At 39.6% G+C, this 24494-nt stretch overlaps 1 protein-coding gene across 3 annotated transcripts in view; it reads left to right on the top strand.

Moving 5' to 3' along the window:
* SNTG1 (syntrophin gamma 1) overlaps positions 1 to 24494 on the top strand; it is a 923961-nt gene that overhangs the window by 208403 nt on the left and 691064 nt on the right. The window lies entirely within an intron of this gene.

Below are 24494 nucleotides of genomic sequence, written 5' to 3' on the forward strand. Positions count from 1 at the left end.
TGTGTTACCTTGTTTGCGATTTGAAAAGGTCGTGGCAGCATGTTCTATATTTGATGTAAAACCTGTTTCACTTGTGTGTACGCTATGTATCTTTCAATAAAACCTTTTATGGAAAAAAAAAAAAACTATTAATAAAAATGCCATAAAACTATCCCCAAATTTTGTAAACGCTATAACTTTTGCGCAACCAATCAATAAACGCTTATTGAGATTTTTTTTACCAAAAATATGTAGAAGAATACGCATCAGCCTAAACTGAGGGCAAAAAATGTTTTTTTATATATTTTTGGGGGATATTTATTATAACAAAAAGTAAAAAATAATGTCTTTTTTTTCAAAATTGTGGTTCTAAAATTGTCGATCAAATACCACCAAAAGAAAGCTCTATTTGTGGGAAAAAAAGGACGTCAATTTTGTTTGGGAGCCACATCGCATGACTGCGTAATTGTCAGTTAAAGCGACGCAGTGCCATATCTCAAAAAGTGGTCTGGTCTTTGGCCAGCAAAATGGTCCGGGGCTGAAGTGGTTAATGGGGTTCTAAAGTTCTTACGAATTTTTGGTCTGTTAGCAGGTTCTGGTGCGAACCAAACAGGGGGTGTTCGGCTCATCTCCACGGGGGAGTGATCGTGGGTGGCCAGAGGACATTGAGTACACCGGACCCGCTGATTGGCTCACCCTCTGTCCAATCAGCATGCATGCGCACATCCCCACTGTCTATTGCACGAAATTACATACAGGTACATGTTTTTTTGCAATAGATCTGCCCTGCTGCAGTATATCTGCAGTAGGCGGTCTTTAAAGCAGAGTTCTGCCCACCCCTCAAAAAATGAAAAGCCAGCAGCTACACATATTGTAGCTGATGACTATTAATATCAGGACACTAATCTGTGATCTGATTTTTCCATCAGCTGCCGTGTGCTGCCACCGCTATTCCCGGTAAGGGAACCTTGCAGGGAAGTATTTCAGTGAAGTATTGCGGCTTCACAGCCAGTCCCTACTACACATGTGGAAAGCACGCTGCACTCTCTTACTGACTTGGCGTCGAGGGAAGGAGGAGGGAGGAGGAGGGAGCTGGACTTCTGACGTACCACTCCGCTGCAAGGTTCCGCGAAAGAGGGGACAGGGTACCTGTAAAAGACAGGTACCCGCTCCCCTCGACAGGTGCCAGATGTGGCACCGGAGGGGGGAGGAGACAGCTGAGCGGAAGTTCCACTTTTAGGTGGAATTCCACTTTGAGTGGTTAAGGAGACATCAGGACCATAGCACTGGGAATGACGGCTCTGAACTTGGAAGTTACAAAATGCTCATTGTTTCCTAGTTAATTTATTGGAGCGAGTACTAATGTAGGTTCGCTGATTTCCTGTGCTCTACTCATTGACTCCTGCCATAGCCATCAGTAGGAGGGACAGCAGATTGCATGATACATGGAGTGATGGTCATGTGGGATAAAGTGGCCTCTTCCAGTGGAAGATGGCTTTAAACTTACAGTGCACTTGCAGACCCTATTTATGAAATACTATTGATATATAAAATATCAAATTATTTGCTGTCACAGGAGATATGTGATCAGTTGGAATTTAATTTTAAATAGGTTTAAGGGTTAGGCTCTGGGGTTGATTTGCTAAAGGCAAATAGTCTGTGCACTGCAAGTGCTAACCTTTAAACCTTTTTTAAAATGGAATTCCAATTGGTCACAGTTCTCCTGTGTCAACAAATAATTTGATATTTTTTATATAAATAGTATTCCATAAATAGGGTCTGCAAATACACTGTAAGTGTATGGCATATGCAGTTGTGCTAGATCTGAGGCAAAGCTCTAAAATGAGGGAAAGCTCTGCTGATTTCTATCATTCAATCATGTCCAAGCAAAAATGCTGTTTTTTTTATTTTCTTTGCACATTCCCCTCAGATTTAGAGCAAGTGCACATGCAGTGCAAAGACTAATTGTCTTTAGCAAATCAACCCCCTTGCGTTTCATTATGATGACGTTGTTGATTTATCAAAGGTATTTTCCTTGCACGTGATTTGGCATTCTTTACAAAATGAAATTTCATCACATTCACTAAGTGTTCCCTTGCGATGTGCAACTTCCCTTGCAAAAGTGAACAGCATTTTTACCTTTAGTAAATCAACCTCTAATTATATTAGTATATTATGACAAATGTTGAAGCCAAACAGAAGTGGTACATAATTTCCTTCTACATGTAGCACCCTGTCAACAGTAAGGCTAAATTTTGTTTTTGGCTCCGCCGTACGCAGTGTAGAAATGATCTGTTTTGTGTTTTTGTTTGGTCTGGTAAGGGTTTCCCTAAGGTCAGTGGTTGATTGCTCCTGTTTGCTTCTGGAGGAAGCTTCCAGAAAATATAATAGGAGGATCAACCACTGATTCATGAATATTTATCAGACCCCAGACAATCTCGGAGAAGGGGGTGCCAAGAAGATGGCGGGAGAGGTGATAAATGCTTGGGAGGACTGCATGGAAGCTGGGTGATAGCAGCTGTCCTAGGAGATTGAGAGTAAGACCTGGTTTTGACCTTTCAGGTGTGCATGTGCTGAAAGAATTGAACGTCAGAGGTTATTGAATGGAGTGGGTCTGCTCTTAAAGAGACCTAGAATTACTGGTCATTCCCTATTACCTTTAGTCAAAGCTGTTTCAAGAGGATTTTGTAAGAAGCTTGTCCTCTTGTTGACTTCTACTATCATTTTTGAGCATCCTGAACCCTTACATCCCCTCCTGTTCAAGTCTCTGCAAATTAAAACTCCAAAAAGACATCCCTTAGACTGGGCTAGTGTTGTTTGTGTGCTTGAAACTGTGTCTATGGCAGATAGGCTCTGTACTAGCAAGGGAGAGCCGCGTATTCTCATCGGCCCCTCCAGGGGGGAGCCCTTTGTGTAGTATGATCAGAACTGCTGTTAGAAATCATGAGGCCCCATACTGCCTACCTGACAGGGCCCCAATCCCCCCTCCCATGCCCCAGAAATGATCAAATTATATTTTCCCTAAAAATACACTAAAATCATTATTATATGACATATTTACCAGCCCCCCTCTCCCACTCTTTATCCTGAAACATTCCTTTGTGTGCTCAAAGCAGCTTCCTGCAGGAGAGGAGGAAAGCCAGAAACGCTGAGGGTAAAAGGGGCGCAAAGAGACCAGATAGCTGGGGGATAGGGTTGCAGATGTTAGAACTGATCCCCTGTAGCACAGCTGGAGGGAGTGAGCAGAGGAGAAGTTGACAGCTCTGCAGCAGGAGGTAGAAGAGGATGAGTGTCTGCAGTGAAGATGCAGGGATCTGGGAAGTTTTTTCATTCAGCTTGCAGGTTGAATAAAAAAAATGCCAGAGTGTATAGCCACCTTTAGACTATTTAAGATAGCAGGTCCTTAAAGCTGGCCATAAACAGATAGATTTTTTTGTTCAGCTCATAGTTTCCTCTAATCATGTTATACAGTATAGGAGGGACAGATTTCCCCCTGAGAATATTGTATTCTGAAAGCCAGCTCCTTCAATATTTCAGTTAAGCTTAAGCTTAATCTTTTTATATGTTGCCTTCCGTGCTTCTGCCTCCATCAACATGCACATTTAATTTTTAAAGTGGCTATAAACCTCACGTGAAATATGAACAACATCACTCTATAGTGTGTACGCATTTCAATTAAGAGCACTAAGTATTGTTTATGTCTGCTGCCTCCTTTCTCTGCTATCTGCAATCACTTCTAATGAGTTTTCATGACACCAAGAGAAAAATTGTGACAGGAGAGGGAACTCCAGCAGAGTGATATCCTCAGCTCTGTTCCTGCATGCTGTGTGAAGGGGGTGTGTCCCTTCTCTCCAATCAGCTCTCGGAGTTCTCCTCACTGATCTATGCAGTGTGTAATTTGAGGTCTCCGACCCTTTTATAACTCACAGACAAGCTATAAATGCAACACTTTGAACAGATGTAGAAAAGAGAGGGCTGCATGATAAACGGGCACAACTTATGTAGAAGCATTTGTTTCATCTCTGTGGATCGCCTGAAGTCAGTAACTTCACTGGGTATATGGAAGAGTTTACAACTACTTTAAATAAAGCATGTTCTTTTTATTACATACATTTTGGAGCCCAGTGGCAGAATCACTGAGTTTCAGTTATTCTCAATACAATACAGGCTGATCATGGCCGATATGAGGAGTCAGAAGGGTGTTGTGCATAGTTTACTGAAAATATTACAGCCCTAATACATCTTTTAAGAATCCTCAGCCCTGATGCAAGCAATGGGCTAGCTCCTGGGAGCAGTTTTGCAAATATCAAAATGTCTTTATGGGTAGACATCAGTGTGAAAGAGTGAGCATTCCTATGCCGGCTGCATTTGCATTCAAACCACCCTAAGTAATGCCCATAGGGTATGTGATGCTGAGACTCCAGGATTGAAACAAATGGAATCCAAGCAATGAAAGAGAGGGTCAGGGACAGGCTGGGAAAGAAATAGCTAGATGAGCCTGAACATCCTCCAGCCAGGAAATTATCTATCTGACTTGCTGCAGCATTTAAGAATTTTGAGAAGCTCACACTGTGCTGTAAAATCAAAGATGGCAATTTCAGTTCATGGGATAAGCATATACTATGTTGATAGACTGAAGGTAAGGCTATAATTCAGCTTCATTATTAAAAGACAGCTGAAAAGAATTATGGTGCTTTTTTGATATTTCTATCAGACAGACCAGAGGGTGAATTTACTAAAGGTAATCGGGCTGCTTACTTTACAAGGAAATGTTTTCTTAGCTAAGTGAACGAGGTGAAAATTCAATTTGAAAAAATACCAAATAAAAGGCAAGAAAAGTAAAAAAAAAAAAAAATTTTGCTTGTACAGTTGGCAGTTGAAAGTTAGTAGAGCTTCACCTCATTCATTAAGCTTGGGTAAATTTCAATTGCAAAGTGAAAATTTAATTGCAAAGTGAACACCCTATTTGCCGTTAGTAAATCAACCCTAATGTGTCAGGTCAGTTTGGATGACCTAAAACGCACCATATTTTATTCACCAACTAGAAGTGTTTTTTTTTTTTTATAAATCATATTAAAATGCTGGCAGCTGTATTTTCAGCTGGCATAAACTAGCTCATAGGCTCAAATATGCATGCTAATCCAGTTAATCTTTTTAGCAGAGGATCTCTTAAAGTGTTTGAAGACTTGAGGATGTGCTGTGTGTTTTGTGGAATTGGGATACTTCCATCAAATATACACAGAGCAGCCAGGGCTGTTCAGAAACTGTCAGATGGACTTTTCAGACATGCAGTAGATTTGGACACATTTTACATAATAGGCATCTCTCGCTCCCTCTACACATCCTAGAATTTGTATCCTGGCAAAGAGCATCCTGTCATTACTTAAAAAATGTGCCTGAGAAAACCTTGCTGTTGCAAACTTTAACTTTTTATAAATTGAAACTGAAAATATGTTTTCAGGTATGTATAATATTAAACAAGTCTCAATCTAAAGGGGAACTTTTCTGTAAGTTTATTACTGTGCAGATTACTATTAAAAAATGGTGATGTACAGTACAGTATATGTGTATGATTATATTTTAAATACAAATTTTAAAGAGTAACTCTACTTTTGTTGTGGAAAAAAATGTACATTGCAAGGACTTTACCAAACTCCATTGCAGATTCCTATCTGTTTCTGCTCTGAAGAAAAAAAACTGTTTGTTCTTCCATGTCTTTTGGATACTGATTCTGACTGGGAGTGATGTTTTCATTATTTGCAGACCTCTAATGAGGAAAGCTGCAGTGTCAGCATCCCTTTAGAATTAATTAACCCTTTAGGAGCATCACACAAAAATGTTTTTTTTATCTGAGAAGATGCTTAGAAAACTCTCAGAGTATCGCCTCAATTACATAAGAGTTTATAAACTATAACCATACCATCATCCAGAGTTCCTATTGCAGAGAAATTGATTGGTATGTGGATGCCAGAGCAATTGCTCATGCTGACACTGTGCAACCACATCCAAAGCCGCGTACACACGGACGGATTGTATGGCCTACTTAGTCCGTCATACAATCCGACGGACAGTCCGTCATACTTTCGAATGAACGGACTTGACCACATACGGATGCACAAACAGTCCGTCGAAAGCTTGCGCGATGACGTGTACAGCACGTACGACGGGACTAGAAATAGGAAGTCCAATACACAGCAATGCAACCTTTCGCCGTGTAAATCCTTTCTGAGCATGCGCCATTCTTAGTCCGTCGAACTAGCCTACTGACGAGCGGATTGTCCGCTGAAACCAAAGTATGACGGACAGTATTACGGAAATTCCGAAATACTTAGTACGCCAGACTGCACGCTGAAAAAGTCCGCTGAAGCCCACACACGAGCGGACTGTCCGCTGAAATGTGTTTCGACGGACTAAGTTGGCCATACAGTCCGCCCGTGTGTACGCGGCTTAAGAAATATTGTTTTGGTTGGACTATACCGGTACATAGTACTCAAAAAAAATGAAGGATAATTAAAAATTTATAAAGTTTAATAGAAACAAAGGAAAAGGTTTTTTATACAAATAACAAAGCTATAAAATAATACATAGTATACACCACAGTTACCAAAACTACTAGCGGGTTGCCCTGAGGAGTTTTGAACGAAGAGGAGTATACATAAATCCCTGGACTAGTTTTGCGGGTAACCGCTTCATCAGGAGGATGATCTATAAGACAAGCAACCATTTAATAACAATATAGAGAAAAAGTTGTATTCATAAATATAATCATCCAAAGGAATTACAAACAATGAAAATAATATAAGGAGATCAGCTCACCCCCACGTGGGTAAAAACTTGCAGACCAGAGAGCCCATCAACTCCCCTGGGCGGCGGACACGGGGGATTATATTGGGTGGACTCTAAAAAGGTTATAAGATTAAGAAAAATAAATAAATAAATATATATATATATATATATATATATATATATATATATATATATATATATATATATATATGTATATATTACTATTAGGGGTACCAGCCAATCTGTAACCACAAATTGGTGTGGTCGGGTGGCCAGAAAATAACCAATGATGTGTGATCAGGGAGGGGTTAGAGAAGGGAAGAGGGAAATGGGAAGGGAGAGAAAAGCCAAGGAGATCAGAAGGGGAAAAGGAAGGGAAAGGGGGGAAGGGGAAAGGAAAACAGAGGAGGGGGGGAAGGCGAAAAGGTGGGGAAAAGGGGGGGAGAGAAAGAGGGGAGGGTTCAAGAAGGGGGAGTAAGGAGAGGGGAAAGGACAAGAGGGAGAAAAACCAAAAGAGGGAGGGGGAGGGGAAAGGGAACGGGACAAGGAGGAGAGGAAGAGTGAAGGGGAAAAGAATAATAAAGAAAAATTGGGAAAAAAGGGGGAAAGGGGGGGAGGGGACAGGAAGAATAAATTAAGAGACAGTGTGCAAGAAATGTTGAAAAAGCATTGAGGAAAAAATAAGCAAAGACTTACCACTAAGGCCACCCTTTTCACCGGGGTACATAAGGATAAATTACACTTACCAGGGTTAACAGTTAATTCGGTAAGCTGCAAGGCTGAAAACTAAATAAACAGAGGCAACACAAAACAGGCAGGGATCTAGACGCCAAATGCTGGTACAAAAGACTCGAGTAGTAACCATTGCTCTGCAAAAGGATGTTGGCTCTATAAAAAGATAAAATAAATAGCTATGTCAAAACACCAGCAGAGACCTACGATATAAAAAAGCAAGCAGAGACCCAGCATATCTCAACAGGATGAAGTCAGCATCGGCTCACCTGTGATGTGTGTCAGCAAAGAATGCAGCCTGCAGCAGAGTCCAGCAACACCGCCCCTCCAGCGGTCTGTCCGACCACTAAATGGGCTACCCAACCCTGTTGGCGTCAGACGTACGCCGCTGGAACGGCGGTGTCTGACATCACGGGGTCTGCTCAGGTGCAAACCTAATTGCTACTGCACAAGTACGCAGGAGAACCAAGCCACACAATCAGCTGATCCAGGCTTAACCCCCCACAAATGGACGGGAATTGCCATCCAAGCCAGGGAGGGTACATGTCTGCCACCAGGGAATATAGACATAGGACCCTATATGTACCGGTCGGCGAAGAGAGTACAAAGGGAGGAAAAAGGGAAAGATAAGGGGAAGGCAAGGGAGGAAGGGAGAAAGGGAAAAAGGGGAGAGGAAAGGAATTAAGGGGGGTGACGTGGAATGCCTTGTACAGCAACAATGGTTACAGAAATGGACACACACACACAGCAGGGGGCCTTCAATGAGTACATGTGTGAGCATGGCACCAGGACAGGGTCAAGGGAGCGTGGCTTCTTTTCACCACGCCAGTGGCTACTGATCAAGGATGCATGCACTGTCCTGTCATCATTTGAGGAGGCCACAAGGATGGTGAGCAGTGCCAATGCATGCATCAGTAACACTGTCCCTCTTATCTTGCTGCTGGACCACACGCTTCATGGAATCATGGACAGGGCACTTGAGGCAGAACAGCAGGAGGAAGAGGAGGACTTCCTTTCCTGTCAAGGCAGATAGCATTCCACCAAACACACAGGAGGAAGAGGAGGAGGAGGATTGTGTCAGCATTGATGTAGAGGATAACACTCACCAGCAGTCTTCAAGGGATGGTTTTCAGTTCCCAGAATCCCAAGGAGTTGTATGTGGCTGGGAGGAGGTAGTTATGGATTAGTGATCCTTAGTGACCCAGAGGACTCAGAATCGAATGCCTCTGCAAACTTACGCTGCATGGCCACCCTGATTCTGCAAAATTTGTGAAATCAAGGAGAGGGATCATTACTAGCTGGCAACCCTTCTTGATCCACATTGAAAGGGTAAGGTTGCAGAACTCACCTTGCCTTCACAGAGGAAGTAGAGGATGAAACATCTTCAGACAGCCTTGAAGAAAGGTTTGTGCAACACATTTCCAGACCCTAGGAGGTTAAAATTTCCTGGTGCTGGACAATGTGTTTCTGAGGCTTTGTTTAGTCAGAGGAAGAGCGGCGGAGAAGGTGGCCGGCTGACCGATGCCCTTAAATAATTTTTCAGTCCTCAGCACCAAGGTCTGATCGGTTCAAGCAACCATCACCAGCACCTGCATTACATGATGCAGGAATATCTGGGGACAAGAACTGACTTAGAGACCTTTCCAACAGAGCATCTACTGGGTTACTGGGTCTTGAGGATGGACCACTGGCCAGAACTTGCTCAATATGCAATTGAGGTACTGGCCTGTCCTGCATCCAGAGTGCTTTCTGAACACACATTCAGTGCTGCTAAAGGGTTTGTAATGAATTAAAGAGTGTGCCTGTCCACACACTCCGTTGATAGGCCCACATTCATAAAAATGAATCAGTCTTGGATCAGCAGCTATCAAGCACCTGATGCTGATGTAACTGATTGCATTTGCTATGGATGTGGGATCCTTTGAAGACTATGTTGACTATGCAATTCCTCCTCAATCTTGAGGATGTTAGCTTCCAACAATATTTTTTGTTTAAGGCACCACCACCACCCAAGGCCCAATTTGTCTGCCCCTGTTTAACAGGGGCATGTAATTACAATTTTTGATCCAAGGGGAAATCATATGTAGTATGATATTAACCACTTAAGGACCGCCTCATGCCAATATACGTTGGCAGAAAGGCACGGCTTGGCATGAGCACATACAGGTGCGTTGCCCTTTAAGTACCCAGCCATGGGTCGAGCGCATGGCTGCGGGCCCCGCACACCCGATCGCTGCCGGTGTCCCGTGATCGGGTCACAGAGCTGAAAAACGAGGAAAGGTAAGTGTAAACAAACCTCATGCTCCCTAGTGAGGCTGTCACTGATCGTCTGTTCCCTGTTATAGGTAAAGACAATCAGTGACATCACACGCCAAGCCACGCCCTCATACAGTAAAAAAGCACACACACACTTAACCCCTACACTGGCCCCTAGCGGTTAACCTCTTCACTGCCAGTGACATTTTTACAGTAATCAGTGCATGTTTAATCTCACTGATTGCTGTATTAATGCCAAAGGTCCCAAAAATGTGTCAAAATTGGCCGACGTGTTCGGCATAATGTTGCAGTCACAGTAAAAATCGCTGATCGCCGCCATTACTAGTAAAAAAATATATTAACAAAAATGCCATAAAACTATCCCCTATTTTGTAAACGCTATAACTTTTGCGCAAGCCAATCAATTAACGCTTATTGCGTTTTTTTACCAAAAATATGTAGAAGAATATGCATTGGCCTAAACTGAGGAAAAAAAAATGTTTCTTATATATTTTTGGAGGATATTTATTATAGCAAAGAGTAAAAAATATTGCATTTTTTTTCAAAATGTTCGCTTTATTTTTGTTTATAGCGCAAAAAATAAGAACCGCCAATTTGGTTTGGGAGCCACATCACATGACCGCACAATTGTCAGATAAAGCGTCACAGTTCCGAATGGCAAAAAGAGGCTTGGTCCTTTAGCTGCAAAATGTTTTGGGGCTTAAGTGGTTAAACACATAAAATACTGCTGATGATAATAATACATTTTAGAAGCATGACCTTCACAAATACAGTAGCCACTAATCTTGTCCTCACCAAAATGTAGGATGGGACAAGTAAACATTTTCTATCCTTAAATCTCTTTGGCCACAACCATGTTCTTTAGAGTCAAGCAACTCCGTTCATGGCCAGTGTTGATGTTATTTTGAAGAGGAACTAAATGATGAATCACTACCATTTTCCTGAAATTTGTTAAATTCTTGTCCTTGGGAAACTAACTTCCAGGAGGGCTATGCCTTTCACCCCTTTCTCAGATCAATCCTCTTGGTTATTTCTTCCTCTCTGTTTGATTCATTAAACAATGTACTGTAAACCCTTTAGTGCAGAATGCACTTGTTTTTCACTTACCAAGTTGTCTTGAATGGGTTTCTCCTGATAAACCATTTACTTGCAAATTGGAATGCAATGAACTGTGGCTATGCTGGTATTTCATCAACTCCTCCTCCTTGGCTTGTCCTTTTAAAAAAGACTGACAATGTACAGTATGTCACTGAAAATGAATATGAAAGCAATAATAGTGTGTGATTGGGAATGATGTATAAAAAACTGTCAAAGTAGTATACTAAATTTTGCTTTACCACCTAACGTGGTATACCCTATGAGTCTAAGGTCTACTGTGTAACTGTAGTCATGACCTTATTTCTCTACACTATACTATGTTACATACTTCCACTATGTACACTGTGCTTTACATTTTTATACTCTACACTATGCCATTTTATACACTGTGCTTTGCATTAAGATACTGTATGCTATTCCACTCAGTGAGCTTTAATACTTCTACATTCTGTATACTGTGCTTATGTTATATACAGTATTTTATAGCATTCCATTCTGTAAATGATGTTTCACATTAATATAGTCTGTATTGCTCCATGAACCGAGCCATCGGCACTGTTTGAGCACTCAGTTCTCAGTGTTAGAGCCAACAGGGGACAGTTGCAGATTCCGACCAATGCTGCATCCAGCTAGGTAAGTATGAATTTGAAAAAAAAATAAACCCCCTACTTCGCTTTTAAAATGTTTTTTTTTTCCTGAAAAATTGTTACACTAGTGTGCAGTAAAAAAATTATTTTTAGTGGTCTAGTGTGCATCATACAACTTCCTTTACTGGCCAGGTTGCAATACAGAATTACAATGGCAAAATCAGTTCAGCATAGTTTTCAAGATACAATTAATGTCACTGTTTCGCAAATGTAATGTATAATAATTTGTGAAAAAAGGACAATGACAATGACTAAATGCATTCTAATGAATTCTGCTTGTTGGACATTTCAAAGATTAGTATCCTGTTAAAGTTGACATATAATTGTTGTGCTATCTTACTGCTCAAATTAAACATACACTAGACAAATTATTATTTTAGTTATTGGAGTAATCTGGCATTGAGAAAATTAACAAAAGCAATTTGAAATTATTAATTGCAAAGATCCTGCTTATCCCAGCTAGATGTTTTATTGCCATTTTGTAAAAATAGTGTCACGCTATCATTTGTATAAGATTATTATAACCTTTTTCCATCATGATGAAAGTAAACACATAGCAGTGTTTTGGAAAGAATACACTTAATTTGTTTATTAAATAATTGCATTGGTGTAAGTGAACTACACTTCTGCTGCTAAAATGTTATGACGGAATTCTTCTGGAGAATATGGTATTTTAAAATAGAATAATCAAAGTACAGTGGCCAGTTAATGATGGTCAAGATTATTAGCTTAGATTTAATATACCATCTTTTACATAGCGCAGTAGAAGATTTTAATGCAGTTCTCCTTCATGTGTGTGTTTTTTTTTAATTAGAGCTACAGTATAGAAAGAATAAGCTAAATAAAATAGGAGCAATCATGTGTTATATACTATGCAAGCAAATAAATCTAAAAAATTATATATACAATTTATACATTTTTTTAAACTTTAGAATGAAGCCTTATTGGCTTATAAGAACTGTGACTTAGCAATAAATGTGTGTATGCTTTATTTAAATTTTAGTTTACTTTATTCAAATGTTTATCATTCACTGTGTCAGTTCTTTTTTCATTGTTAAATCATTGTCTTTACTAAACCATTGCGAATTGTTGATTTTCGGCATGAAGAACTGGCACAGCTACACTCCAACAGAACTTGTATCATTTATTTAGCTACCCATCTGGTGTGCAGTGCCTAGGGTCGTTCCGTGCGACATGGTCAGCATTTGGATGCATCCATCTGTTCACAAAATATAATGAATCTATATCTTCATTCATTATTCAGGTCATTTTTTTAAGCGTAGTTGACTGTTAAGTTTGATTTATTCAAAGTCATTAATTTAAACTTAGCATTTTTTATTTTATTACAGTTTAAAAAATATTTATTACAAGTATTGATCTTTCATCTGGTCAACTCTTGATCACTTAATTAATTAGATATTGACATAATTGTTGAATGTAATACCAATAGCGAGTTAGTCTGTGTTAGTTTGAATATTTTAGTGACAAAAGTCAATAAGAGATCATTGGCTGTCATTGTGATAATATGACCAGAATTGAATCTAAATGAATCAAAACCAATCAAAATGAGTTGGTGCCATGCAATCAGGCTGAAGGGATTAAAATAGTGGTAACATGTGACCAAAATATGTTAAATTCAATTGGTTCAACAAACATGCAAATAGATTCATATTTGGATTTATAGAATTACACATATTAGCCCCTGACTGTTACCTTGTAAGCTGCCAGGGGTCTACACTGAACAAAGCTGCCACTGCTGGTGGAAAAACTGGAAAGACCTGCAACATACTGATAGAATCTGGAAGATTGTGCCTAAGAACAATCACTGAATTGGAGCTTAAAAGCTGTTTTAATTATAAAATGTAGAGATTTATTTTTATATCATACAGTTGCTGTATTCTGTGAAATGTCAAGTATTTATTAATGCAGACTAGAAAGTGATTGACAGGTCTCCTTTAATGTTCAGACACTTGTATGGTAAGAGACACTCAACATCTCATGCTAATTAGCACTCAAGCTTAAAAAGTCACCAAACGAAAATATGGAAGTATTGCAGAGTATTACGTGAAATTGGTACTTCAAGTGAATTTGTTGCAGAAAAAAAAAAAAAGAAAAAAACATCCTGTAAATTAAGTGGTAAACTACACACCTGTCCCACAGTCTGTGCCTCCAATGTTCTTTCTTGCAGAGTTACACTAGTTGTTGTATCTTCAGTGTCTTTAACACTTTTGTGAGTATTAAGTGACTAGTGTCCCACTGCACCGTATGGTTTCACCCACCTGCCAAATGTCACTACAGCTCTTCAGTGACACAGGAATAACACAGAGAAACCACAGAGCGCAATAGGAACAAAGGCATCTGACACTCCTGAAAGCGATAGGTTCTGAAAATTCTTTTTCAATGCAGCTCTGTGAGAGATTGAAGCTCAGAGAAGAGTCAAATATACATTATACCTCTTTGTTCACAGGGTACTTTTCATTTTTTTTTCTTTCATTTTTTTTCAGAAACGTTATTTTAACACAGCATACAATTTTAAAGCCCGATTTCAGTCAAACAAAACCAAAGAAATTTCCAAGCTCATCAACCAACCAAATTTTTCACCATACTTGCCTAGGGAGCCTGCATTAATTGGCATACATTGAATTGCATGCTCATGGGTTTAGGATTGTAGAGTAAGCCCTTGTATACACCGCTGCAGATTCCGATGGAATGTTTCCTATCGGACCGTTTTGTCGGATATTCCGACTGTGTGTGGTCTGCATCGGACTGTTTCCGTCTGAATATCAGACGGACCAAGTTTTCCAACTTGCCGGTAACATTTTATGACAAAATGCTCCTATCGGACATACTCCGATCATGCGTAGCCTACTCCGACGGACAAAGTGCCACGCATGCTCAGATCAAATTCCTAGACCAAAGCTATTGGCTACTAGCCTGAACATAGTACCGTCTAACGAAATAACGTCATCACGTTATGTACAATCGGATTTTCCGACAACTTAGTCAGACCGTGTGTATGCAACATCACTTCTGGACCTCTTCCCGGAATTAATCCGTCGGAATTACTCAGACGGATTTGGTAGTCGGGATCTCCGACCATGTGTACAAGGGCTAAGAGAAACACTCAAATTGTATACAGTACAATTCTTGGTAAAGAAAAACATGTCTACGTAGAGATTATATGAGGTGATATGCATTTATGTCATGAACTATGAGAAAAACTATAAAAAAAAACTCACATCGTGACACTAAACTTCCAATAAACGGTATATTATTGCCTAATGGAGAGTTTGTATTTTGTGAGATAAACGTCCTCATTAGTACCTGTCAAAATTTAAAGCATGATTGAAAATGATTGTATAAGATAAATATTGTCATCATAATGAGAAGTTAGGGTTTGCACTTACAACACTTGGAACAAAGAGAGAACAGGAGCATATTGAAACTTTTGTCTAATCTGATTCTGGGTTTCTTTCTATTTACTTTAAAACGCTTTTTGAGTCTCAGAACTTACATAGAGATTAGGACTCCCTTCCTCCATGTGGCAGTTATATACTAGTCACTAAGTCACTGATACAAGACAGGAAGAGGTGTGTTCACACATTCCTCCATACCTCAAAAAAACAGGTATTTTCTTCGCTCATGGTGACTTCTCTTAAAGGAAATGGCAGGGGATAGAAGAAAGGGTATGTGCTGCTGAAAGGAAAGCATTAAAGTAACTCCATTGCTTTGCCTTACATGGTAAAAAAAAATCATGGTAAAAATATCAAAAGGCCCAATAATAATTATCCAAGTTCTTGTGATGTAAAGTATATCTAAAGCCAAAACAGTTTTTTCCCATTTTGAGTAGAGTAAAGGGGAGTTTTTTTTTTTTCTTGCTTTGTTCCTTTCAAGAGATTTTCCTTAAGCTTCCTGTCCTATCAACATGAAAGGAAATAAAAAACACTCCCCAAAGTGAGGTAAATCTGACACGCTAGTGTCCCTAAATTGGCAGAAGAAAAACTCAGAAATTTTTGTCTGGAAACACAACTTAGGTGTTATCTCCATTCACCATGCAGCTCCCCCACCAGCTACTCAAACTATCTTTGATAACACTATAGGAAGGGAAAGGTAGGATGATAACATATGGGACAAGAAGAAGCCTACACTTAAAGTGGTTGTAAACCCTTACATATACTCAGTGAAGTGACTGGCCTAAGACGATAGACAGAGATGAAACAAATCATCCTACCTATGCTGTACCTTTTTAATTGCAGTGTTTCTCTCCTCTACAGCTATTAAAAGTCCAGAATTTATAAAGCCTGTTTGAGCTGTCAGAAATAGGGTGAAGAGCTGAATTTACACTCCTTTCCTGTCACATTTTTCCTTCTGGTGTCAGGAAAACTTGTCATAAGTGATTCATGCTGATAGCAAAGGAGCGAAGCAGCAGACAGAAATGATGCATCAGGGTTTATTTACTAAAGGCAGATAGACTGTGCACTTTGCAAAGTCCAGTTGTTCCAGAGCTTAGAAAATCATTTAAAGTGTAATTTGCAAAGAATACCCATTCATGTGCAAGCAAAATAAAAAAAATAGCATTTTGGTTGCACATGGATGATGGAAGTCAGCAGAGCTTCTTTTCATTTACTAATGCTCTCCATTAAGAAAGTACACACTATAGAGGGGTATGCTATGCTTTGCTCATGTTTCACCACACTAAGCAAGTAATGGAGGCTATACAACAGTGCCAGGCTGCTTTAACAAATCAACTGGGTACTGTATAGATGGATCTCTCCGTCATCAAATGTGATATGCAGAAAATATGGCAAAAAGTATTTAATGCCTTAGGCTGGTTTCACACTAAAGATTTCAGTGGCTATTAGCAGGAGTCTGGTGCATCTCCATTCACCATTTCAGGTTCGATTTCAGCCGAAATTTTGGGCTGAATGTGGACCTGAAACAGACCAAAAGATGCACAGTGCTCCTGTGCAATTCGCATCGGGCCGCTGAAAAAATGCGTGATCCGACTCCATAGAGAATCAGTGATGTGGAGTTCACCTTTAAAAACATGTAAGGTGGCCACATCATTCATTCACAGAGTTCTGTGAATTAATACACTACAAGTACTGACTGGTGAGCATCCTCATAGTTCATTGAATATTCCTGGACTGAAGTAACTGTTTGGCCATATAGGAGGTACAAGCAGATGGCTACACTAACAGTTTGCAGGAGCCTGACATTGTACCCACAATCTGCTGATCATGGGGCCAATTATTTACAAGCTCCTAAAAAAAATAAAAAAATAGCAAATGCACATTTTTTACCTGCAAAATATATGCATTTTTTTAATGTGAGCTTTAAATCCTTTATCACTCTGTTTGTACTGTAAAACTGGGAGATCTGTGAAGAAGCTAAAGACATTGCATCAGTGTACTAGAAAACTTCACATATCCCACTGCTTTGATATGCATATTTTAGAAATTTTTAGTGTAACCCTCCTATGCTTTACAGCCAAGGAAGCTGCCATCTTACCCTCATTTAGGACACCGGGCATTTGATGGCTAGACAGTCTTGTCGAGATCACATGCAACTGTGACAGTTATTTCATTCAAGGCATGTCCTGAAGGTAACTGTTTTGGGAAACAGGCAAATTAATGGGTCTAGCTCTGCTTCAATAAAATCAGTAACATTTTTTTAAGATCAGTCTGATGAATGTTAGGACCTACTGTATATGGTGCCACCTGAAAAGTAGGGTTGTCATAAGGGTAGATAAATAATTATATCCTAGGTCACTCACTTTTATAGATAAAAGCTGGCAGTGAGTGCATTACAGGGATTCCATCTGTACTGTGCCTGATGCACTCAAAAGTGCATAATCTCTGTACATAGAAGCAGCACTGTGTGGCCATCTTGCTGTTTGACTATTTTATAGATTCAGTAAACATCAAATATTAACTCAAGGGGGTTATAGTAGACATACATACATATATTAATATTCTGCAGAAAAGCACAGCAGCTAGCATACAATTAGTTAGTAGATCATCATCACAAAAATATAGACATTTATAGGATTGTACAGTAAGGTTTTATATTGGTTCCAAAGTCTCCCCTTAGATCAAACATTGCAACTTTCCCTTGTTATTAATATTTTTGTGCCAACTTGCAGCACAATAGACCACATCCTGATAATTGCCACTACATGTTTAACAAATGATATACTTTTTTTTTCATTGAGATCCCGCTAATTTCTAGCTTGCTAGATTGATTTATAAATAATTAATCTCAGATATATTTCATTGTCATATCTTGAATTACAATTGCCAATCAGACATTTCTTGGTAAATGAAAGCACCAGTGATTAAGAAAGATATGACATAAGAACATGTGTAGGAAATGTAAATAAAAATTACCGTAGCCAGACACTTCCATCCTGTCGTTATTAATACCAGTAAATCATCTTGCATGGCTCTGTTACTGTATATCTGGGGTACCCATGATATGGCTGTTAAGATCCCTAGGAATATTTTTAGCCAGACATGAAAATGATTAGGATTAATAAAACTAAAGCTAATATGAGTTCCTATGACTTTAGCTGGGAGGGAAAAGTATTTATAGAGCCTGTCTGCCCACATTTGCAGTAGCATATATTTGAAAAGTAAAGCACTCTGCCTGAAATAAATGATTTGGATTTGTTTTATAATAATGTGTACAACATGTGGCAGAGACAGGAGCTCAATGTTCTATTGGTAAATTTGTTTTCCCTAACTTTTCCCATGAAATAATTAGTACAATTATAACATAGATATCCAATTCAGTAAAGTGAATTCCTTTTGTGTTGCATAAAACTCAATTCCATATTTTGTTTTCTGTGACTAGCTTTCCACAACAAAATTAATTACTAAGCAGGCATGGTTTAGCAAAAAGCAATTAATCAAAAAACGACACGCAATTTTTTTGCCCATAATAATGGCATATTACCCAGAATGAAATGCAAAATAATAATATTACTAACAAAACATAATTTATACAGTAAAAAAAAGGCTGAAAATTCACATTGTTATATTAGTATATAGATCTCTTGGCTGTACCTAATTTAACCACTTACAGACCAGACCATTTTGCTGGCTTAAGACCAGACCACTTTTTGCGATTCGGCAATGCATCGCTTTAACTGACAATTATGGGGTCATGCGACGTGGTTCCCAAACAAAATTGATGTCCTTTTTTTCCCACAAATATAGCTTTCTTTTGGTGGTATTTTATCACCTCTGCGGTTTTTATTTTTTGCGCTATAAACAAAAATAGAGCGACAATTTTGAAAAAAACATATTATTTTTTACTTTTTGTTATAATAAATATCCCCCAAAAATAGATAAAAAAAATCGTTCGGAACGTAATGACCTTGGTTCCTTACAACGGGACTATGTTGAGGCTAGTAGCCAATAGCTTTGGTCTCGTAATTTGATCTAAGCATGCATGGCACATTGTCCGATCGGAATTCTCTACAAACATTCCGAAGAAAAAAGTTCGATGGAGCCCACACACGGTCGGATTATCCAACAACATGGTCCGATCGGACATTTTCCATCGGAATTTCCGACCGTGTGTACAAGGGCTTAGAATAATCCAACAAAACCCCGTTCGATTGGTGTCTGTGAAAGTAACAAGGAGAAATGTATCTAGATATAAAACTACAGCTGACAATCTTTGGGGCATACCTTTAAATGGTGGGGCCAACACCAAATACATTGTACATAGAGTGGTAACTGCATTTATAAAGATGAATTAATTAATTATTAAAAGCTATTATAAATTATGTGCCTAATCCTATGGTTATCTGTAAAATGAAAATAGTTAATTTGACAATTACGGACCACTCTGAATGACAAAAAAATGAGCAGCTTAATAACTTGCCATATGACAGTATTGAATTGAAATGAACTTTTCCTATATCTTTGCTGTATACTTTTAGAACAGTGGCTAGAAACCTGTCAACTACAATCTATCACTAGATTGCCTTTGAGTAGTTGGCAGGGACATCAATAAAATAGTCAAAAAGCAAAAAAGACAAGTAAGAAAACATGCTTGCACTACCTGTTGTTACATTTAGTAAAAAGTATTCTTCTGTATTGGAATTGCTTCAGCAGTTTACAAAGTGAAGTCACTCCTTTCATTGACTGAACAATTAAATTTGTGGTTTGGGTGTGGAGTGTTCTGAATGGAAGAAACTTGTAGAAACTTTTACATGAGCTGACTCACTAATGATAGAAATATTACTGTATATACCTCACTATTCTCCCACCAGCATGCCATATTCCATAGCAGTGATGGCGAACCTTGGAACCCCAGATGTTTTGGAACTACATTTCCCATGATGCTACACTACACTACAGAGTGCATGAGCTGGTCACATGTAAAGGTGCCGTAAAGGTGCCGTTTATCAGCTGTTACTGACTGTGTGCCACCATGATTGAGATCCATGTGTGAAGGGTATTATCTGCAAGACCAATTGCTCTTTTATATAGAAAATCATCCTTTGTCACCTAAAAGGGACTTTTGTTTTTTGTTTTTTATGATTTCTTCATCTTCCATGCTGTCAGATTGATATTATTTTTCGAAGCGAGACACTGTTTTATGACTTTGTTCTTAGACTCTCTTCCAATTTTTGAAACTGGAAAATCGACATTGGGATAAAATGGAGACCCACTATATCAGTTGAAGAGTTGCTGCTTGTCATTAAAAACCTAAAGGAAGGTTCTGCCACTGGCCCAGACAGTTTCTCTATACCTCATTATAAAATGTTCGCTCAGATCTTACTTAACTGTTATAAATATAACAGTTAAGTAAGATCTGAGCGAACATTTTATAATGAGGTATAGAGAAACTGTCTGGGCCAGTGGCAGAACCTTCCTTTAGGTTTTTAATGACAAGCAGCAACTCTTCAACTGATATAGTGGGTCTCCATTTTATCCCAATGTCGATTTTCCAGTTTCAAAAATTGGAAGAGAGTCTAAGAACAAAGTCATATGGGACACGTTTCCATCATTATTCGTGCTGTATAATTTCTCAAATAATTTATGAAAAGATCCCATGATGCGCTGTGGATTTAGAGAAGTGACCCCCTCCTGAAACTTGTATCTTAAGCAGAGTGCGTTTTCGCTGCTGGGTGGATAGTTTAGCGGCTAACAAAGGGCCTATTTTATCTCATTTAGCCCCCTTCATCGAATGTTCTTTTCTGCCTTGGCTGTAAGTGTCAGGTTTAGGGAGAGACAAGCTGCATCTAGTTCATCTGTGGGGACATTTTTGGGGTCTCGTTTATTTTTACGTTGCATATTTAGGAATTCCCTCAAGTCTTTCAATGTCAACCAGTCTCTCCCGTTTAATCTGTGTGAAAATCTGAATTCATTTGCCTCAGATCGTTGCCTTTTTAGCTGCCTAGAGAGTTTCTGCTGACACCTCCTCTGCATTATTAAGGAGAAAATATTCCTTAATAGCATTCTCAATTTCCGTAACCCCAACGGATAACTAAGAATTGATTGATTAATTCTCCAATAGGGGAGATTTGGGCGTTTGAAGCTTCTGCAAAGAATAAGCAGTACTGATTTGTCTGACCAGACCATGTCTCTAATAAAAGACTTTATTATGGCTAGAATTGGAGATGTGGATAGGAAAATATGGTGGATCCTAGCGTAGAGAAATGGGTGTAATCCTGTTTAGAAGGATTCATCTCTCTCCAAGCATTGGCTAAACCATACCAGAAGATCAATTTGGCAATCTTAAGGCTTCTTTTAGGTGGGCGAGTAAGTTGGGAGCCAGGAGGGCTGGACTTATCTATCCCCTGATAAAGGACGGTATTTGAGTCTCCTCCATATATTACTGTTCCTCCCACCAAGGGATCCAATATTCTAACCATTGCCTGGAAAAATTCTGCTTGGCTCTGATTGTGTGCATAATAAAAAATAAAGGGACATAATTAGTCATCCAAAGTTCCCTTAATTAGGATAAATCTGTCCTCATGGTCCCTGTGTTCCAACTGTGGTGAAAAGTTGCAACTGTTAGAGAATAGAATTGCTACCCCCTTGGTTTTATCAGCACTAGCAAGGAAAAACAAGGGGTATTTGGCATGTAGGAAGACACTTTGGAAAATGCATCTCCTTGAGGAGTGCAATGTACATTTTTTGAGAGTGGAAAGATTGTAAAATTTTCCAGCATTTCACAGGGGGGTTTAGCCCTGCACATTGTGTGAAGCAAGACACAAACAGGGAGAGGAAACATTATCCTCAACCATCGAGTAGAGGGGTCGGGCTCTCACCCAGTCACTTACCACTGTGTTGTGCATAGACTGCATGGTGGGGGCTGTTTCAGAAGAGTGCGGGATCCCAGTGGGAGGTGAGTGAAGTTTAGGGTTCCTGAAGGCTGGCTAAAAAAGAAAAAAGTACTAGCAATGGAGAGAAGAAAAGAAAAGGTTAAAATAGAGCCCAAAAAGAGCTCAGGGAGGCAGAAGAAGACCAGCTTCTCTCTGCCCACAAAACCAACAAATGTCTTATCTTTAACATAAGAGGATGAAGTCCTACCAAGTGAACGTATAAAATCCTTAACCACTGGGTAGGGGAGGCACAAGATGGCAATCCCGGCTGCAACACACCGATATGTACCCACAATTCGAATAACCAAAATGATATAACTGCACCTCGCTATGATCATCAGAATAATATTAAATGTCCCATTCATGTGAGGAAGGAAAAAAGCGGAGGAAGGTGGGTGGAGATGGAGGAGGAGGGGGAGAGTTATAGGAGGGGAGAAGGGTACCTATGGGCAGGAGGGTGATGGGGCAAGACTGGATGGAGGAAATCTTGAAAGAGACATCTGGAGACTTTTCCTTGGGATGCCACAATATGGCTAAGGAAAGTGGACTCTAGTTGGATCTACTGTAGTCCTGGTCAAGAGGACTGGCAGTTATTCTAGATCAATAAGGCTTTAGAGGTAGCCCTGCAACTTGGACTGAGGTTAAAGGGCAATGTAACTTAAATGTTCTAGTTAACAAACTGTAAAGGACAGAAAACATTCTTATAAGGAACTTGGTTAGGTTCATGCCCGATCGGGCCTTGTCTCAAATCTAGGTCAGATCAAGTATAGAAGGTATCAATATTCTGCCTTCTGGATAATCAAGGGGGTCTGCCATCTTTGGGCCACTTGTTCTTGGACTTGTTCCACATAGGAGTGATGGTGCTGGATGGTGGTGGGTGTTTAGTGGCCCCCAATTGGGAGTTTGAGGGGGTAGGAGGTGTATTTTGCATGATGAATCTCAGGCCCAGCAATAGCTTTTCATCTTCCTGGAGGCTGGAGAAGGAGTAGGTTTTGGTTTTGAAGGTAAACTTGAGGGCAAAAGGGAAGGCCCACCAATGTTTGATGTCTGTTTGGGAGAGGATGTTCAGAAGAGGTTTCAGGGACTTTGTCCTTTGGATAGTTGGAGAAGAGATGTCCGAAAAGATCTGTACAGGTGGTTTTGGCACAGGGTTACGCTTGTGAGTGTGACTTTTTCATGATCTCCTCCTTCACAGCATAAAAGTGCAGCTTAACCACCATATCTTTTGAGGGTTCCATCTCGGCGTGGGGAGCCCAATACTCTATGAGTGCAGTCCAGTTCCAGCCTATGTTGTGGGATATCCAGAAGAAGATCTTTGATGAACCCCTGGACTGCTGCTGAGATATCTGTGATGGACTCCGGGAGACCCCTAAATCTAAAATTATACCTCCTTAAACCTGCTCTCAAGGTCATCAATTTTAAAAAGGGTTATGTCCAGCTGGTTCTGTAACACCTTGATGTTTCCAGTAATTTTAGATGTGGTGGTGGCCAGTCCCCTGTCTAGACAGCTCTGATAATTTTTTTAACAGATTCTGAGTTTATAGGCATATCTGAACTGTGGTTCCCAGGCTGAGTTGGGGATACAGGGTAGGCCACATTAGTTCCTATAGCGGAAAACATGTAGTCCTCCAGTGTGTGCCCTATTAATGATTCCATGGATGAATGGGAGGGTGCCGCGGTTTGATGGTTACTCACATTCTGGCCCAGAGTTGTCTGTATAGGAGCAAGTATTCCCCCCCCCCCTGAGCTGAATCATGGCCATCGTAGATCCCTTCTGGCAGAGCCCCCCGCTTCACATGTACTTCCTGGAAGGTTCCCCTAGATGAGGCTGTAGTGGGTGTTCGACCCATGGCTTGCAGTCAGCTGTGAGGTGTACCAAGCAGCCTGGATGGTATGGAGCTCCTGGTTTTAGCTTCCATCTTGGAGACCTCTGCCCCGATGCCCTATTTTTAAAAGCAGTAGTAGGGTATTGTACCATGCTGTCCATCAAACAACACAGGGTTGGTTTACATTATTTTGGGAAGTATAAATATAATAGAGATTAATTGAGTTACTGAAAAATTCTAATTTATTATACTCCCAAATGGCACAGAAAAAAGTGGCTGTTAAAAATTGCTTTTTAAAGCTAACTGAAATTAAGACTTTTCAAGTTTTTCAAATTGTTAAACACATCTGAAAAAAAAAAAAAAATAATTAAACGTGTAATATGAGTCATAATAATATATGAGTCTGTAATACCTCTTTCCATTTTGTGTTAAAGATTTTATGTCTGTGCTCCATACTATTCAGCCTCTAGTGGATATATTCACAAAGTTAAAAGGTTAAAAAAGACAAATCTATTCTTCCTCTTACTCCTTCAGTTTTGATCAAGGCAAAATAAAACCTCCTGAACACTTCTTGCCAATATTTCGTCATAAGAGGATTTTTTTTTTAATCTGAAATCCAGGCAGATACAAAATGCACAAATTAATACAGTTCATTCATACTTTCTTAAATGTATTTTTTAAACACAACCAGTATAAATACCGCATGGTCAAATCAGTTGTGATTGTAGCCCTTGTACAGCAGAGTGAAGACTCGGGGAAAGGGAAGCAGCACAAGAAGCAAATCATTGTGCGTTAGTGCAAGGT

The sequence above is a fragment of the Lithobates pipiens genome, unplaced genomic scaffold (assembly GCF_037356315.1).
Source record: "Lithobates pipiens isolate NorthernLeopardFrog02 unplaced genomic scaffold, aLitPip1_a1.2 Scaffold_19, whole genome shotgun sequence".
Taxonomy (NCBI): domain Eukaryota; kingdom Metazoa; phylum Chordata; class Amphibia; order Anura; family Ranidae; genus Lithobates; species Lithobates pipiens.